Source organism: Lissotriton helveticus, chromosome 2_1 (assembly GCF_964261635.1).
Source record: "Lissotriton helveticus chromosome 2_1, aLisHel1.1, whole genome shotgun sequence".
Classification (NCBI taxonomy): Eukaryota; Metazoa; Chordata; class Amphibia; order Caudata; family Salamandridae; genus Lissotriton; species Lissotriton helveticus.
This window is the reverse complement of record NC_136059.1, coordinates 1,220,299,261-1,220,312,730: the sequence shown is the minus strand read 5'-3', so window position 1 is coordinate 1,220,312,730 and position 13,470 is coordinate 1,220,299,261. Positions and strand designations below refer to the sequence as shown.

At 44.6% G+C, this 13,470-nt stretch overlaps 1 protein-coding gene and 1 long non-coding RNA gene across 3 annotated transcripts in view; both read left to right on the top strand.

Annotated features, from left to right (window-relative positions):
- Positions 1 to 13,470, top strand: part of ENPEP (glutamyl aminopeptidase) — a 297,126-nt gene that overhangs the window by 268,947 nt on the left and 14,709 nt on the right. The gene's annotated exons all lie outside the window — the stretch shown is intronic.
- Positions 2,169 to 9,620, top strand: LOC144818564 (uncharacterized). The gene is made up of 3 exons (XR_013607135.1): positions 2,169 to 3,685; positions 6,339 to 7,393; positions 9,120 to 9,620. It is a non-coding gene; the product is annotated as an uncharacterized LOC144818564 (long non-coding RNA).

Sequence of the window (13,470 nt, the reverse complement as noted above, 5' to 3'; positions counted from 1 at the left end):
GAGTTAGCTGGAAATTCAATCTTCTTAAATGTTAGAGAGGTCCATTGAATATTTTGATTGAAAAGAACTGTGCCGAACTGCACAGCAGTTCCAGAAATCCTTTGTGATGTCCCTTTCATGAGTGATTTCCAAACTAATTTACATACTGAAATATTGAAACAATGTCCGTCCCAAGGAGTATGTAACAATCAGCTCCCTCTTTGTTTAGGCCATGCAGAGCAAATGGCCACATAAATTATCCAGCAGTTCTTCCTATTCCAAATCCATATCTTCTTTCTTCCATCCTCTGGGCTTCATCATGATCCTCACATCTTAACCGTCTGCTGGATTGATAATGATATCAGGACTGTTCCACAAATTCATCCTGCTATTCTGTCCTTGAATATTTCCAAGCCTCCAAATTACAATTATCCAAGTGCATATGAAGAGAACTACAGTGAGTTTTATAATGACTTTTGTTGAAAAGCTGGCATATATTTTTCCAGGGTTCTTAATGTAAAGGAACTGGGAAGAGGGTAGCAGGAAACACACCTGACAATATTTCCCAAAAGGAATTTGCAAATGGGTTATATACATTTCTTATTCATTGTTTTGAAATTCTTTCAGAAGGCTGAGTGTTTTCAGAAAAGGAAAATGAATGCACCTTGTGAGATTGCAATAAATATCATTGCAGTCATTGTACTGCCAAAACGAAATGTTGCCTAAGCCTCCATTAAGCATTTGAAGTTAGATAGGGAGGAAAGGCTAGAGTGCAATAGCACATGTTTGGGACTTTAACTTACAAATTAGCACTTTTCCCTTAGAAAATGATGCGTAATGGGTGGTTACTTACTTGATTTTGTGTATTTTCCACTCGATTACGTTTGTACGTTTGCTGTAATAATACCTGTTTGTGTGTTCTGTGAAGTAATTTTGCCACCTGGCATTTGCCCTAAACCTGAATGGAGTGCAAAAATCTAACATGAGCAGGAATATAATTGTAGCACATAATACTATTTTCTGTTGCCTTTATTTAAGGCATTTGGGGCCCGATGTAGGTAATTTCGATTTACCTACTCTTAAATACCGAATCATACCGATTCGGTATTTAAGAGTAGGTAAATATGAAGTAGGCAGATGTAGGTAAATTTTCTTTTTAAATTACCGAATCTGTATGATTCGGTATTTACAGATTCGGTAAATACCGAATCAGTATTTGCCATTGATTCCTATGGGCCTTGAAGCCCATAGGAATCAATGGCAAATACCAATTCGGTAATTACCGAATCGGTAAATACCGAATCCTGCCAGGGGGAACGGGGTGTCACTTTGACACCCTGTAGCACCCCAATGTCAGGCTTGTGTGCCATGTGGCACACAGACATGCCCTAAGGGCATGTCTGTGTGTCACATGGCATAGGTCTACATGCACAGATGTGCATGTACACCTGAATTCGTTATTTACCATGCAACAGTATTACATGGTAAATAACGAATTCTGAGGGGCCTGTGGCACTGTTTAAAGCGCCACCTACATCTGCATTTACAGATTCGGTATTTTTACCGAGTCTGTATTTTCCAATTCGGTAATTTTACCGAGTCGGTAAATACAGATTCGGTAAAAATACCGAATCTGTAAATACATGCCCCCTACATTGGAAAAGGCATTTACCGGTAGGTAACTGCCGAATTCGGCCATTACCGACCGGTAAATGCCTACCTACATCGGGCCCTTGGTGTCTGACTTCACTTACAATTGATTAAGTAGAGGGTCAACCAGATAAAATATTATTCTGAGTTATTTTGCTCAAAGAGAGCATACTAGTGGTTTAAACAATTTCATGAAGGGCCAAAGGATGAAAGAAGTGATTGTGGTGGAGTAAATAGAGGAAATCCTGATTCGGTTTGTACACTGGGTCAGTTAAGCATGGTTTAGGTCTAGTCTGGACATACATTCCCTAATGTCCTACTGTAACTGTGTTGCACAAGAATATTCTGGATAAAATTGTATGCTACAAAAATATCAACTACTAGGATATTGTCAAAGTAGGTATATACAGGTAAACATGGATTTACTTTACTTAACTCCCTAATCCCTAAGGGGCCGATTCCGATCTCAGTTGGAAAGCACTCCGACCGAGCCGGATCCGATGTGTTTTCCGACCGAGCCGCACTCCTGCAGTCCCACCGAGCGAGTACGATGCGGCCGTATGCTGTCGGACTCGATTTGGTCGGACTCCCATAGAAGTCAATGGGAGCCGATCGTACGACGAATACATGGGCTCCCATTGACTGAATGGATACGTTGCGGACAAGTGCGCCCCCTACAGTGGGTACGCGTTGGCACCGTACATGCCTGTGTTGGGGAGACCCATGGGTCTCCCCCTGTGTCCGAGGCGTAAGGCTGCGGGTAACAGGGGGTGCGATGCGGACCCCCAAAGCCCAACTCCAGGAGCTATTGCAAGCCGGACGCTCCGACTCGATCCGGCTGTCCGAATCGAGCATCGTACTGGCTCGGTCGGAATTCGCCTCCATTGCGCACCACTGTTAGCTTACGGCTGAGACGTATGGAGCGGTTCGGACCTGGAAACCATTCGGACGGAGATTTTGCGCTTGTTAGCATCGTACTTTGACGTCCGGACCCGTGTACGAACCAGACGGAAATTCAGTCTCCGAATCGGGTCAGCTAATGCCAAACCCGATTCCGTGCCCTTCCGACCGAGATCGGAATCGGCCCCTAGGTGTAAGGACACTTGCCCCATAGATGGAGAACAGTGGTACCTCTCTATAGTCATATAGTTGTCAAGATATGATGTTGATATTTCCTCCTATGGCATGCATTCTCTTCAGAGGGAATTGCTCGACTGATATTCTAACTGCAAGTATAATCTTATTCTAATTGATTCTTCTTCCCTTCATTAACTGCTCATCATTTAGATAGGTACAGTGGTATATATCCTTGGTCCTTAGGAATGCTACTGACTATCTGGGCATAGTGGATGGCTGAAACATATAGACCTAATCTTTAGCTGTAGGAATAATAATAATTCCGAGCATCCTTAATTAGTTTTTAACCTCATCAGTGACATTTTATCACAGTCAGTCAATAGTCTTTATTCTGTCATCACGATGATAAAAAAACACAGATTTAAAAAATATATACTTTATACATAATATGGTTTTTCATGATCAAAGATTATTGAGAAAACATCACACATCAAAAACACATGGAATATAATTTATGTAAACACCTAGCAAATAGTATAAAAACAGCATACAATTGCTTTTAAGGGCCCCCAGGAGGTTAATCATATTTAAAATATAAGTAACAATCTTGTATTCCATTTCCAGTGATGTATCACTAAATAAGTGTAGCCAATGCTCTTTCTTGATCCCATCTAATACAAAAAGATCTTCCTCATAAAGAGCTTCTACTGTGAAGTACATTCAGGCATGGTATCTTCCTTGAATGCGTAGGGTACTGGATGATAAATCATGCTACCATTGATGTATGAGTGTTCTACATCCTATAATAATATATGCCAAGAACACATTTTAATGTGATTGCATTTTCTTATAGATTCAGCCTACTATCTGGTTATGGATATGATATTTAGATTGGTAACTACAGCGCGCTAACAGCTTTATTGAGGAGAGGAAGGTCCTCCAAAACGCTTGTTGTATTTTGAGTGAATTTGTTTTTAAAGTATTAGGAATATTGAAACGATTTTAAAAGCTTGTATTTAGCACTAAAATTACCTGAACTCGGTCCGCATACCCACACCTTAAAATTTTGTATACACCGCCCGCTGCTTTGCGAGCAATTCAGATTCTCTCGCTCTTTGGGCGCCATCTTGGGTGAGGGACTAGGGGGCCAATTACTCGTCTGGCAGCGCCATTTTGGCTTGCGCGCTAGTGTTGGGTGCCGGCCTATTTAGGAGCGGTTAGGCCAGCGTGCAGTTACTTAGATTGATAACTCCAGCGCGCTAACAGCTTTATTGGGGAGAGGGAGGTCCTCCAAAACGCTGGTTGTATTTTGAGTGAATTTGTTTTTAAAGTATTAGGAATATTGAAATGATTTTAAAAGCTCGTATTTAGCACTAAAATTACCTGAACTCGGTCCGCATACCCACACCTTAAAATTTTGTATACACTGCCCGCTGCTTTGCGAGCAATTCAGATTCTCTTGCTCTTTGGGCGACATCTTGGGTGAGGGACTAGGGGGCCAACTACTCGTCTGGCAGCGCCATTTTGGCTTGCGCGCTAGTGTTGGGTGCCGGCCTATTTAAATATGGCCATGCAAGCGCGCAGCGGGCACGCCGGTGGTGCGCCTCAGCCCGCCTGCGCCCGTCCGCGCTCTGGTCGCGCCTAACGCCAGCCATGCTGCCCGAATCAGCCAACCCCACGGTAAGATCAAGTACTCTAGGGAGTGGCTGCTCAGTGTTGGTGAGAGGGAGAAGGAGGGGAACATCCAACATCTAGCCCAGAAGGGGGGACGTATAAACTCGTTAAACTGTGGACTGATGAACTGTAGGTCCCTGATTAAACATTATCTGGAGGTTTCCAACATGGTAGAGGACCTGGACTTGGATGCTCTATTTCTCACAGGAACTTGGACTCGACCAGGTTGCCTGGTGGAACTAGTCCTTGCTTGTCCGGAGGGCTATAAAATGTTCCACAAACCAAGGGGGACGGGCAGAGGAGGAGGACTTGGGGTATTATATAAGGAAACATGGGATTTTGCGTCCTTCGAGATAGAGGCAGTCACCGGGATAAAACTGCTGGGTTTCTCACTCCAAGAGAACAAAGGGAGGCTGATAACGGGAATGGTCTGCTATAGGCCCCCTGGGTCAGATACGCAGTATCAAACATTACTTGACACCATTACCGATCTGACCCTGACCCACTCTAGGATGATCCTATTAGGGGATTTCAATTTGTGGGAAAATGGGACCCTTGACAACCTTCTGAGAGACCTAAAGCAAACGTGCGAAAACCTCAATCTTTTCCAACTGGTTCATAAACCCACGCACCTAGGAGGACATATCCTAGATTTCCTATTTGCCGACCAGGATGAGACTAAGTTAGTGGGGATAGTACCTCAAAGTTGGTCGGACCACTCCTTAATCAACTTTCATATATTATTAACCCGGCGGGAGGATAATAACAATCATGGAACATCTTATAGAAAGGGTAGAGAGTGGACTAAGTTAGTCAAAAATAAGATATGCCTGACTTCCCAGAATCACGATCTTTTCGTTTCGGATAGATCTGTTGATGAAAATTATCAGGCATATTGTGACTACAAAGTTAGCTCTCTGGACGGTATAATCCCTATCAAGAAGATTATAAACAGGAAAAAAGTCTCCACCCCATGGTACAGTGAAGAACTGAGAGTATTACGATTGACCTGTAAGAAGGGAGAGAGAAGATGGAGAAGGGCATATCTGGAGAAGGACAGAACAGAGCTGAAAATAGCCCAGACCAAATATAAGGAGTCGATAGTAAAGGCTAAGACAGGCTTTTACGCCAACTCTATTCTGCGTGCGCCAAACAGCACAAAAGCCCTTTTTAAAATTGTCAGAGATTTGTCCCAGCCAGATTGCCACACACTTTGAGGAAAAAATCACCAAAATTGTGGGCAATCTTTGGTCTGGTAATATAAGTAATAAGAGTGATCCATCGGAGAGAGCAGAGGAAGGGCCTGGAGTAGCCACTGCTCTGGAATTTTTCCAGGCTCCTTCTGAAGAGCATTTTATTAATGTAGCCCAAAGTATTACATCGGGCTCCCCCCGGGATCCCCTCCCGCCTAGAGTCTGGAAGGTATTCGGACGGGAAACTCTCCATTAGCTGCGATTAATCTGTAACCAATCCTTGGCAGCGGGTGTGGTACCAGAGGCCTGGAAACAGGCAGTAGTCACCCCTTACTTAAAAAGCCCTCCCTGGACCCTGTAGTCCCGGCTAATTTTAGACCTATATCTGTGCTACCGTACTCAATTAAGATCTTGGAGAAAATAGTTAGCAGGATTTTGTCAGGCTACTTAGAGGACAACCATCTATTAGATAGGGATCAATTTGGCTTCCGTCCGGGCCACAGCACGGAGACTGCCCTGGTCACCGTTATGGACAATTTAAGGATGCGGGCTGACAATGGAGACCGGTCAGTGCTGGTGCTACTAGATATGCCAGCCACATTTGACACGGTGAACCATACCATACTGGTAGAAAGACTGAATGGCCTAGGAGTCAAAGGACGAGCCCTGCAGTGGCTGCAATCCTATCTATCAGGGAGACAACAGGGGGTGACAATGCCGCCGTTTGTGTCTAATAAGTCCCCAGTACACCATGGGGTGCCGCAGGAATCTGCGATAAGCCCCATCTTGTTCAACATCTACCTGTGCCCTCTGTTGTATGAAGCTGTTATGTTTGGTTGTGAATTTTGTACAAAGGAACTGTCATATGGAATATGAAATATAATGTCTGAATATAAGACATATGAACTCTATGTACAGCAAAGAGTTGAATTTGACTTTGGAGTGCTTGGAGCTTAAACACAAATTGTGAGGAAAAGACTGTTGTCTACTTTCCCATTCAGGAAGATTTGGTGGCTCCACCTCCTCCTCAAGCACCCTATGTAAACTTGTATTTGTATTGGGTCAACTGGAGACCATATTGGTGTGTGCGCCACTTCCCAAGTCACCAATAACATTATAACAATTTTTGTTTGGTTGTGCGGCACCTCCTGGTATTGATTTTGAACTGTGATAATTGTTTGTATCTAAAGAAATTCGGATCTGGCAGACAGGGAAAATATTGCTGAGGAACTCTTCAGTAATCTAAGTTCAGGTGTAGTTATACAGTAATTGCAGTAATCTAAGGTCAGGTGTAGTTATACAGTAATTGTGTGAAAAATTGTGATGATAAAGCCCTGATGAAGTCTTGTCTTACAAAACGGACGAATCACGTGTTGGCATGAAGCTGTTATGTTTGGTTGTGAATTTTGTACAAAGGAACTGTCATATGGAATATGAAATATAATGTCTGAATAAAAGACATTGGAAATCTACGTACAGCACAGGCTTGAATTTGACTTTGGAGTGCTTGGAGCTTAAATGCAAAGAGTGGGGGAGATTGTAGTATGCAGATTAGAGTGGAGTAGATTGCAGTGGAGCAGAATAGAGTGGGGCAGATTGTTTTGGATTGTAGTTGAGCAGATTGGAGTGGGATGGATTGGAGTGGGGCCGATTGCTTTGGATTTGAGTGAGGCAGATTGGAGTGGGCAGATTGGTTTGGATTGGAGTGGGGCAGACAGGAGTAGGGCAGACTGGAGTGGGGTCTATTGGAGTGAGGTATATTGGGGTGGGGCAGATTGGAGTGGGATGGATTGGTGTTGGACGGACTGTTTTTGATTGGAGTGTTACAAAAGGGGTTGGTGATGGACGGAGCATCCGAACCAATCAAACACTCACACCCAGTCAAAAGATCTGGGTTTAATCCATCACCGTTCTTTAGCCCACTCTGCCACCCCAGTTCATACATGGCTATATGTAAATCAGTCTGACCCTGTGCCTCCTAGGAACAGTCCAGCCCGAACTGCCAGGCCATGCCTTCCCTGGACCATAAACAAGCTTCCGAGGACCGGTTTCTGGCATTACAGCCGTCTTCAGCCCGGCTTGCTTGAATCCAGTGGCAAAGTGAGCAAGGGACTCACGTCTGAGCATACCCTGCCACACTTATGGCGGCCAAAGCGTTACAAAAGGGGGTGGTGATGGACGGAGCATCCGAACCAATCAAACACTCACACCCAGTCAAAAGATCTGGGTTTAATTCATCACCGTTCTTTAGCCCACTCTGCCACCGCAGTTCAGACATGGCTATCTGCAAATCAGTCTGACCCAGTGCCTCATGGGAACAGTCCAGCCCGAACTGCCAGGCCATGCCTTCCCTGGACCGGAAACAAGCTTCCCAGGAACAGTTTCTGGCATTACAGCCTTCTTCAGCCTGGCTTGCTTGAATCCAGTGGCAAAGTGAGCAAGGGACTCATGTCTGAGCATACCCTGCCACACTTATGGCGGCCAAAGCGTTACAAAAGGGGGTGGTGATAGACGGAGCATCCGAACCAATCAAACACTCACACCCAGTCAAAAGATCTGGGTTTAATCCATCACCGTTCTTTAGCCCACTCTGCCACCCCAGTTCAGACATGGCTATATGCAAATCAGTCTGACCCTGTGCCTCATGGGAACAGTCCAGCCCGGTCCTTGGATGCTTGATTCCGGTCAGGGAAAGACATGGCTTGGTAGTTCGGACTGGACTGTTCCCATGAGGCACAGGGTCAGAGCTGATTTGCATATAGCCAGTGTCTAACCCAGGGTGGTGTGGCGTGCAAAAAAACGATGGATTTAGGCCCAGATCCTTGTACTGGGGTGAATGTATGACATTGTTCTACATTCTGTCCATCAACTGTGTTTTTTTCAATTTGCACCCCGAGTGGGCTGGGTATGCTCAGACGTGAGTCCCAGGCTCTCCATACCACTGGAGTCAAGCTATCCAGGCTGATGAAGGCTGATAGCCAGAAACCGGTCCTTGGATGCTTGATTCCGGTCTGGGAAAGACATGGCTTGGTTGTTCCGACTGGACTGTTCCCATGAGGCACAGGGTCAGAGCTGATTTGCATATAGCCAGTGTCTAACCCAGGGTGGTGTGGAGTGCAAAAAAACGATGGATTTAGGCCCAGATCCTTGTACTGGGGTGAATGTATGACATTGTTCTACATTCTGTCCATCAACTGTGTTTTTTTCAATTTGCACCCCGAGTGGGCTGGGTATGCTCAGACGTGAGTCCCAGGCTCTCCACACCACTGGAGTCAAGCTATCCAGGCTGATGAAGGCTAATAGCCAGAAACCGGTCTTTGGATGCTTGATTCCGGTCTGGGAAAGACATGGCTTGGTAGTTCGGACTGGACTGTTCCCATGAGGCACAGGGTCAGAGCTGGTTTGCATATAGCCAGTGTCTAACCCAGGGTGGTGTGGAGTGCAAAAAAACGATGGATTTAGGCCCAGATCCTTGTACTGGGGTGAATGTATGACATTGTTCTACATTCTGTCCATCAACTGTGTTTTTTGCAATATGGATTGGAGTGTGGCAAATTGGAGTGGGGTGATTGGAGTGGGCAGGTTGTTTTGGACTGGAGTGAAGCAGATTGGAGTCGGGCACATTGTTTTGGATTAGAGTGGGGCAGATTGCATTAGCTTCGAATGGGGCAGAATGTAATGGGACAGATTGTAGTGGGATGGGTTGGGAGAATTGGTGTGGATTGGATGGGGTGAGTGGTTTAGAGTGGGGTGAATTGGATTGAGTGGGTCAGATTGGTATCGGGTGAGGTGAAGTGAATTGGTGTGGATTGGAGTGGGGCTTAATGGAGTGGGTTGAATTTGGGTGAACTGCTCGAAAATGTATTAAATGTATGTATTAAAGCATCATTTTAAAACTTACACATAAGGAAGAAACAATGTCTCTTTGCATAACATAATCCTCATCTTTTGAGAACTGAGCCCACAAATAAAGACACAAAACACACAAGAGCAATGTGAGAAAAGAGAACCTGGGAAAATAAAAGAAAGTTAACTATAGAAAATAAATCTGTGCAGTTTTGTTTGTCCTGCTGGGCAAATTTTTGCTGGTCATATGCCTTCTGTTTGCAGGGCACTAAAAGTTAAAAAAAACAAAATAGAAACTCAATCACATCGGGAGCAGCGGATGTGCACTTATTAAGTTGAATCAATCAGTGATTGGTCCCTGTTCTACAGAGAGAAACAGAAATTATCTTAGGCCTGCCTTGACAAATTACGAGGCTGTAAAGAAGAGTGCCACGCAAGACAATAAATGGTAAGCAATGGGCGGGCTCCCAGCCATTTTGTTAACAACAGTGTCTCGCAAAGCAAGACTCATGCGCTAGCCCTAAAAAAGAATTAGACCCTCTGGAGCCAGGCAAGTGTGTGAGGAGCAGGGTCTGACTGACACATGAGGCCTAATGCACTTGAGCTATCTATCTATTGCTAAGCAGTGCCTCTCATCTAATCAACAACTTTGACAGGTGATGGCTAGAGATAAAGAATAATCATCAACTCCATATTAAGACAGCACAATGATAAACAAAGCCTGTAAGTAGATATTGAGAATACCACTCAGATCTTTAAATCAAGCTTTGCAATTCTCCATTTAGCCCGTATTTGAAACACAGAAACAGTAGCCAAGATATCAGCAATTTCTGTAGATTCCATTGTATTTTAGGTATGACTAGCATATGCTTAAACTGACTGACATTCATTTTTTTTGCATTTGCACATCTCTCTCAGTTCCTTTCTTGATTACCTTTCCCTGCAATAAAAGTCTTCCTTTTTTATAAATGATCTTTAATAAAATTTCTTAGGATGCAATTGACAATATTAATAAGCTGCAAGGTTGCTTTACATTTAGTGCATAAACTGTAATAAGATCTTGTAGACAATCCCCAAGCACCGTCCCAGCCCCTCTTGCTCCTGCACATAGCTTTCTAGAGTATAGAATGATATAATGCATCATAGCTTTATAAAGACAAGTCTGTCATTGACATTTGAGTACACTGCCTAAGAGGACCCAGCACTCAACCTTTTTCACACCTAGCTGGTTCCCAGGTTATATATAACTGTAGGAGGTTCAAAGCAGACAGCATGGCTGCCCAAACTCTCAAGCCATCTTCCAGTTTTTTGTCTTTACAGACATGTTTTATCTGGATTTCCTCAGCCGTTCCCCATTCAGTGATGTCCCTGAGCCACTCCATATACTTAGGGGCTCTACACCTAGTCATTTTATAGCTATTTGGCATTTTGCTAATAACAAGCCAAGTAGGACAAACGTCCTGCCAAGTAACTTGTTGGATGGGGCGAGAATCAGAACTAGTAACCCCTGTCGCAATTCGAGTTGCATGTGCCAGCCAGTAGCCCTGTTCAGATTTTCTAGCACCGCCTGCCAATTTGGAAATTAAACCACACAAGACCACACCATATGCATAAAGTCTGCTGCCAGGTTTCTGCGCAGTGGGGGCAAGTATCTGACCGGGCAGGATATAAAGCATGCAAAGTTTTTGGGGAGCAATATGGTTTGTTAGTTTTTAGTTTTTTTACAGAGTTTTGTATAGCGCAAACTTCCCCCGAATCGGGTATCGGAGCGCTTTCCATAGCACCAGTTGCACTACATGAGGACACATTCATTTTTGTTAGGCTTGGGGAGATTAAGTAATTTGCCCAGAATCACAAGATGTTCAGCGTCATTGACGAGACTCAAACCCATTTCCCCAGATTCGAGGTCGACCGCCCTAGCCGTTAGGCCAGATGGACAAAATTATGTTGGATCCATTTAAATCTGGCATTGGAGCTGACAGTGTGGATCCCCTTGTGTATTCGCAACCATTCTTTCCCCGACACAGGTCCATCTAGTATTCCATACCATTTAGTGTGGATGGGAAGTGGCGTTTCTGGGAGGTCGCTGTGCAGCGTCCTTAAAATATGTGAAATCAGCAGACGGCCCCTCTGCCATTCCCAACATTGTTACCAGGGTGTTGGAGCATGGTGGAGTATCTGGGAAGGTTGGCCAAAGCTCACGCGATGTGGCAGAAATGTTAGCATATTGCTTAAACTGTCCCATACCCAAGGCAAAGGATTCCATGGCATCATCCCGTGGGGTGAATCACCCCTCCCAAGATACAAGTTGCCTAAAGTACTGCATTCTCCATCTTTCTAGCTCAGTATCGACAAGGACTCTGCTATACCGGAATGGCTGTCAATCCTCAGTGGCAGGTCAGGAGCATAAGGTGCACACCTTAGCACCCCTCTGACTGCTCCCTCCCACACTTTGGATGCTTGATGCATAAGCTAAGGTGTATCTGGTGGAACCTGAGACCCACTCATCAACAACTCAGGTAAAGCATTCTCAGCATGGGAGCCCCTCAGATAGGTTTTCTCTCAAGTGTCCTCAGGGTCGAGCCAGTGAACTGCATGTTGCAAATTTATCGCTATATAGTAGAGTTCTATGGTGGGAATCTCCAGACCCTCAAGGCTCCAGGTCCTTTTCAGAGTGGAGAGCCCTACGCATTTCAGTTTGTTAGCCAACACAGATCTACTATGCGGCTATCAATCATTTTGAAGTAGAGTCTAGGGATTGTGTATAGAGTGCCTTGAAGTGTGTAAAGACATATAGGGAGCATTATTATTTTCACTATAGCAATTCTACCCATGACAGAGAGAGGAAGATCTATCCAAAACCTCACGGACATGCGCAGTCCCTTCACCACCCTTCCAATATTAAGCTCCAAGAAAGATTATTCGGTATATGCCAGTCGAATGCTAAGATAGCAGATACCATTCAGTTCCCAAGGAAGCCCTACATTCAGGAGCATTTCAATTGATACTCTGATCAGGGAACTCAGAAGAATAATTTAGATTTGGTTGGTTTCACATAGAGCCCAGAGATTTTTTCCGAACTCCTGCATCACGTTCAAAATCATGGAAACAGAATATATTGCCTGTCTCAGATAAATGAATGCGTTGTCAGTGTAGAGGGAGACCATTATAATCCCTCAAGGGCACATCGTCCAGTGCAATCTCTCACCCATCGGCTCCATCATGAGCGTGAACAGGAGCAGTGACAAAGGACATCCCTGCTTAGCCCCTCTATGGAAGCTGAACAGATCTAAGACTTTTCCTCCCTAGAGCACTCTAGCACAAGGGGCCGTATAGAGCTGCCGGATCCAAAATTTAGGACTCATCCCTACTTTTCTCAACAAAAGCCAGAGAGATGTCCAGTTTAACGTGTGGAACGCTAGTTCGAGGTCTTACAGTGCTAAGGCATAGGCATCATTAATCAGATATGGGGCATGAAAAACATGAGAGAGCTGTCTCAAACTGTGCAGAGTACTTTTCTTCAGGATTAATCTTGATTGATCCAAGTGCATGAGGGATGGCAGATAGGGCATAAGACTAGCTGCTAATATACCACTGAGGAGTTTAACATTGACATTCAAGTGGGAGATAGATCTGTATGCAGAGGCTTCTGTAGGGTCCTTGTAAGGCTTTTGCACCATCACTATCACAAAGTCGCTCATTGTGGACAAGAGGGCTGTCCCTCTGAAATGCCTCTTCATAGACCTCCATGAGTTTATGGGCTACTGTATCTGCATAGCTGTGGCAGAACTCAGTGGGAAGACCATTGCTCCCCAATGTTTTTGCCATTTTTAATCCACAAATCACAGAGAGAATCTTCTCGTGCATGATAGATCTATCCAGCGTGTCATGGCCGTCTAAATCGAGGTTCGAAGTATGGGAGTGGGATATCCTTCAAGTAGTCCTCGGGACAACCCACCTGACATGTGTCTTGTCTAGCGTTGGTTTTACATAAATGGGATTGAAATACTTTGTTAATGGCCAGCTGTGTACAGATTAGGGATCCTGTATG